Source organism: Gymnodraco acuticeps, unplaced genomic scaffold (assembly GCF_902827175.1).
Source record: "Gymnodraco acuticeps unplaced genomic scaffold, fGymAcu1.1, whole genome shotgun sequence".
Taxonomy (NCBI): Eukaryota; Metazoa; Chordata; class Actinopteri; order Perciformes; family Bathydraconidae; genus Gymnodraco; species Gymnodraco acuticeps.
This window is the reverse complement of record NW_022991444.1, coordinates 1,492,484-1,499,050: the sequence shown is the minus strand read 5'-3', so window position 1 is coordinate 1,499,050 and position 6,567 is coordinate 1,492,484.

Here is a 6,567-nt window from a genome sequence, read left to right as displayed (position 1 = left end):
CCCAAGGTGTGTGTGTGTGTGTGTGTGTGTGTGTGTGTGTGTGTGTGTGTGTGTGTGTGTGTGTGTGTGTGTGTGTGTGTGTGTGTGTGTGTGTGTGTGTGTGTGTGTGTGTGTGTGTGAAAAGCAGCGCTGTCTGCTTATTTGCAATGTAGGCTAGGCCTAATCAGAATAATGTCAAGTCCAGATTCAATGTTGTTTGCATAAGTATGGCTATATTTTTCGTTTTGTTTATTTAATAAGTTAATTTCAGGACAACTTTGGACATTTTGTTTGTTTGTTATGAGTTTTAAATAGATTTTGAAAGTGGAGAGAGAGAGAGAGAGAGATATAGAGAAAGAAGCAGCACTGTCTGCTTAGTTGCAATACTGTAGCTTATGCAATTTAGGCCTATAAATTGTTGATGTAACTTATGTGCCAGTGTGTCCATGGTTTTGGGGCGGTCGAATAATCGATTATTATTCGCCAGGGCTGCCGAATAATCGATTTTGATCATGGTCAGTTTCTGGCAACCCTAGTTGAGCGCAGCGCCGTGGATCTGCTTTTTGCAGTACAGTAACTAAACTAGGACTAAGCATACCGGTAGTTTCTGTGGACCTGTCTGCCCGTTTTGTGAGTGCACTGCGCGCATGCGCACTTGTCTGGCATTGTTTGGGATGACCTAATTAAAATAGCGTCCCCCCAGTAAAAAAAAATCCCCACTACACCACTGGGCGTAGGCCCAGGAAGAGTACAGTCTGGGCTGGGGACAACATGCTCTTTTCTGTGTTTATTACGAAACCCAGGTCGAGCAGGTGTTTTACGAGGACATTCGTCTGCGTAATAGCCTCTTGCTCCGACTGTGCGAGAAGGAGCCAATCGTCCAGATAAGTTGCCAGGCGAATACCCTGTTGTCTTAACGGGGCTATCGCGGCTTCCGTACACCGTACAAACACTCGTGGGCTGAGAGACAGACCGAAGGGAAGTACTCTGTACTCGTACAGACACCCTGAAAGGCGAACCTCAGATATTTCCTGTGTGGATAATATACTGGGATGTGGAAATACGCGTCTTTCAGGTCGACTGGTGTGAACCAATCGTTTTGGCGCACGAGACGCAACACAGATGTGTGAGTGAGCATTCTGAATTTGTATCTTTTGAGATATTTGTTCAGAGCCCTCAAATCTAGTATAGGCCGAATCCCGTTCCCTCCCCGTTTGGGAACGAGGAAATACTTGGAATAAAAGCCGCTCTGACTCTGTTCGGAGGGTACTATAGATATAGCCTTCTTGTCTAGTAGTGAGAGGATCTCTTGCTCTAGAATATGGGCCGACACTCCCCGGGCTTGCGAATGCAGAATGCCCGAAAAGTGAGGGGGGGTGACAGCGAATTGGAGTCTGTAACCCCGTGTTATTGTCTTGAAAACCCAAGCAGAATCTGTGAGCATTGTAGAGTTATATTTGTATTTATTCATGTTAGCAAACTATGGATAAGCTGAAATTGAGAATAATTTGGGTAAAACTGTGAGCTGCATTTGGGTCCTGTTGACATGTGTTTTTGAGGACAAAGGAAGATGGGGGGAAGGTGAGAGCATGTCCTGATTTGCATTCAACTTAGATCTAGCTACCGTGTTTGTGATATTAAGAGAGGTCCCTTGGGTTTCTCTGGTGCTTATCAATAGTAGCAGTTAAGTGAATACTGTTCAAACAATACCTGTGTTTGTGTTTTATATTGATTTCTCTGTTTTATCCTTTCATAAATGTAAGGACTACAAATGGCTATAAACATTCTGGGCTGGTTGGAGTAAACAGGGTTTTGTTGCTCTGTGGGGGAGGTGTAGGTATGCAGGCCTTGAGACCTTTTGTTGGAAAGTGAGCCTGTTTGGTTTCCTGCTGGCCAGAGTTGCGTCTCCCAATGAGATGACCTGAAAAGATGACCAGCTGACCTAACACCAAACCCCTCCTTCTTACTCTGGTATATCTCCGGTGGATCCCTGGCGTTCGGCCTCTTCTTCACATGCTGCCCTCGGGTGAAAGTAGCTCTGCAGTATGCGGACCAGGGCAGGAGTAAGCCGGCATTACTCCTTAAGCATTACAATATAACTGTAATATATCATGTTGTATTGTAATGATTGTATTGCATTGTCATATTGCCATTAAAGTAGATTATTGTTAACGGTTACTTTGTAGATATGGATTCCTTCCTGTATTATAACCAGCTTCATAGGAACGCGCGGAGATTTGAAAAGCGGATCAGATATCCCTTTAAATCTCCAACAAAATGGTGACCCGACGTCTATAACGAAGCTGAGGAAGAATTCAGACGCTTTCAAACATCTCAGACAATCAGCAGGACTCTGCAACTTTGCAAATAAGGTAAGCAGACGATGAAAGTCGCCTGTCTGTAATTGGATACGCTAAAACTTTAGGATTGTCTGTAGGCGTTTCACAGTGTTTTTATAGTTTAAATGGAATATACAATGCATATTTTACTATGTTAGGAAAGTTATATACAAAACGTAAACGTTGATCGACAGGTAGACGAAAGTCCTGCGTGACGTAAAATAGAGCAGTTTGGCGCGGATCTGCAGGTAGTTTATTCCTGAGTGGCGTAGAGATGGTGCAGTTTGTGTGAATGCGAGGTTTGAATCCTGCACGGCAAAACCTGGAAACTCGATAAATCAGATCGAGTCGCCGTTTAAAACTGGGGTTTAAATAACAGACCAATGCTAAAAGCTTAAAGCCAGAGGTCTGTTATATATTAAACCAAGGTAGAGCGTTTCCCTTTGTCTGGAAACTTCTGCTGCTGCCATCTAGTGGCTGAAAGGGGGTATCACACCCTTGAAACTTCTGCTGCTGCCATCTAGTGGCTGAAAGGGGGTATCACACCCTTGAAACTTCTGCTGCTGCCATCTAGTGGCTGAAAGGGGGTATCACACCCTTGAAACTTATGCGAGCTTAGAGTTTAATCATTACATTGCTGGCCGGTATTGAAGACGGGAAGCACGTTCCCAGTATATTAATTATAACTGATTTTGGTAAACTGGTACAAAACAATAAGGGATTGAACATTTTTTACAACGACAGCACCAGGAGATGAGTAAACTCAAGAATCTGTAGAGTGTAAATACATTGTGCAAAACACATTTTACACTCGAACTGTTTGCAAATGTAGACAATATAAATAAATGTTCAGAAAGAAGACATAGGCCTACACTTGATTCAAATTTCATTACTGTGATCCGATTGGTGTGCTCTGCAGGTTTACTATTGTTCGAAGTAACAGTGGGATTTAAAATGAGAGAAGATATGGAGATGTTCTTTCATAGTGTGTGGAATATGTGATGCTGGAAACATGTAAGTATTTCAGAGTTGTGTTGGGTAAATATGTAACAATGGATGAAACAATTTTTGGAGTGAGTTTTTGTAATATCATAAGTAGACATTAATTATGTTGTTTAGATGGCATTTAACAACTAAGACAGATAGTATGATTAGAAAGAGACAGAGTGGAAAGGGTTGGATTTATTTAACATCAGTGTGCTAGACTTCTTATAGGTAATGTGTACCGGGACCTGGACTCCCCCTCTGAGTTAGAAAGGCTTTGATCCCGACCCTCCAAGCAGACAAAAATACCTAACCCAACAGGAGACTCCTCCTTCTCCATCGTACAGACAGAGAACCAGAGCTGAACCAACAACGACCTGAGGCATCCAGAACCAAACCAGTATGCTGACAAAGAGGCAAACTCTCATCGGTCCCTCAAACAGGACATGAAGTTCCAAACTGCGCCGCGAGATTTGGCACAATAGACATGAGAGCAGAATCCGCCCTCCATAAAAACAGCAGAGAGACTGTAAAGGAGGAGTGCAACAACAGTGGCATGATGGGGCTGCAGATGTGACTGGGCCAATGGCTGCCTACAAAAGTTACAGCGGATGGATTCAACAGCTGATGGACTGAAGAGAAGACAGAATCAGAGGAGTTGGCATGGTCGATTAGAAGTGAGGAGGCCGGGGTCACGGCTTGAGAAAACCAGGGGAGGAGGAAAGGAGAACGGGAATGAGTGAGTTACACATAAACACACTTATTCACGAAACGCACATTTAAATAACTTGAATTAACTCATAAAGACAGAAAGATTTATTAATCATTTGGTAAATTAAAAATAGCAGTAAAGAGGAAACTATTAAAGTAAAATGATAATCATCCTAAAACACACTGACAGAGTAGAACCATATTCTTCAATATTTTCATCATGTTAACAATTCATTCTTTAAGACATTTTTATTCACGTGTGAATAAAGTAGTGATCTCATTGGTTACAATATTGATCACCATTAAAAGGATAGTTTTAGGAACCACTCTATAGGACAAATCTTTGTTTGTATTAATGGCTAGTGCCAAGCCACATATTAAATTCCAATCTAAAGTGTTGATTTCACCATTGTGGCATAGTTATTACCAGACTTCGGTTTTAAATCCTTGATAAAGGAGGGAGTAATTGTTGCATGTTCGGACACCCAAAGTTCCACACACTGCTAAAGAGTTTAACATCGTTTTTTAAGTAGACCAGAATTATAATGAGCTATGAAATGCAGAGCGACACAGATCCTAGTAATGTTTTGACTCAAGATAATAGTTATTGTACAAAAGTTTCTGAAATAGATCATTAGACATTTTAATTAGTAGTGGTACTCGAAGGAAGTGAGTTTTGTACCAAGTTTCAGGAAAAGTGGGAGGCGGAAGTCCCAATGACAAGTGAGAATCATCTTGAAAATTATAGTTGAAATCGTGACATATTTTTGTAGACAAAGGATACTGGCCTATGCTGAAATGTCAAAGTCTCTGCAGAGCACGACACATGGCCAAAAAAGACGGAGACCAACTGACCTTTGACCCTGACCGACAGTGTAACTTGACAAGGCACTGTGGATGACTGACTCTGGGGTGAACCTGACCAAACTTGACATGACAACCAGACAGTGTGAGTGTGAATGTATGCCGGCATGTGATCAGTGTAACTGCATGATTCTAAAACAATAACTAACCAAGCATGTTTTTGGACTAACATATTATTTTGGAGCTCCAAGGGAAACGAGAGGTTTCCTAAAAATTCCACAAAAAGGGGAAACCGCACATGTGATATTTTCCTCTCACATGAGTTGGCGGTTTGCAAATGTAAAACTACAATCTGAAGATTCTGTTTCTTTTAGGCCTGAAGGACGGAGAGGAACACTTCTTTTCACTGAAGTGTTCACTGTGGAAATAATGATAATAATGTTCGTTATGTCGCTAACCAATTACCTGACAGTTTTTGTTCCCCTCCCATTACAGGCTTTTGTTACACATTATTTCATGTGTAAAAGGGGGGAGTGAGTATAATGTATAAATGTTAACATGGCTGTAAAATTCACAATTTAAATTTTTCTTTTAAGGATTGACAGAAACCTTCCGCCCCAACCCAGATGTTCAAACTGAGCATTGAATGTAATTAACCTGCTCCATATCTGGGGATAAGATACTGTTTGATGAATGTTGAGATGTTTCTAAATATTGATTTGAATTATAACGGGTAACAAAGAAGCAGTGGCCAAGGGGCTACTGTGAAACCGAAGAAGTTGACCTGTGATAATGAAACAATTTTGTAATATTTTAACAGACATTAGAGTAACTGAGGTTTGAAATGTAGAAAGAACATATTACAGTTAAAGCTAAAACATAGTAGTGTATTGAGACAGAATTTAATTTAGACAACATCCTGTAACTAGCCTGGTAAAGAAGTAAAAGCCATAGACTTTATTGTTTAGGTCATTATGGGGATATACATTTCATCTAAATTTAGAATAGAAAGACATTTGATGACAGTTTGTTGGAATTCTGTATTCATTTTTTCAGCGTGATAATATCTAAGCACTGACAGGTAGAAGCAGTATCACCAGGAAATCATTCACTTTGTTAGCATCGTGATTTTGGTTGTTTTTGAATCCATAACATTAGTGTGTTTCTTTACCAGAAACATTAGCAGTTCATATTATATTTGGATTTTAAATAGGATTTCATTTAAAAATAAACACGGATGCTTGTCAGAAATTCAGAGCTATTGAAATATGTTATTTAGTTTACCTAAAGATGTTGGGGTTCTTATTTAGTTGGCACAATCCAAGTATTAAGATTCTGAAGCTGCACTGGCAGATAGGAGGTCTACAATTAATTTGGAAAACCTGTTCACAGACGGCTGTTGTTTCAAGACACCCCACCAACAGGCTCCAAGTGGGTCAAAACAGCTGAGCGTAGGCTTGAGGGAGTTGTATCAGATTTCTCCACACAGGTCGCTGGCGCCAAAAGGGGGACCCGAGAAGCACGAGGCCGACAGCAGAGTTCGTCTGGCTGAAAGTCATCAGGACAAAGTGGCTCAACCCCAGGCTCTCCGACCCCGACCGAGTGACCCAGCGGACCTCTTATGCCGTCTGCCTGGGAGAAAAGGGGGACAGCTCGTACCACGGGAGCCAGTGTGCGGCGGGGAAACCACCTACTAGGACCAGGGGACGACATCAGGACGGACGTGGCCCTGGCAGACGTGGACTACTCG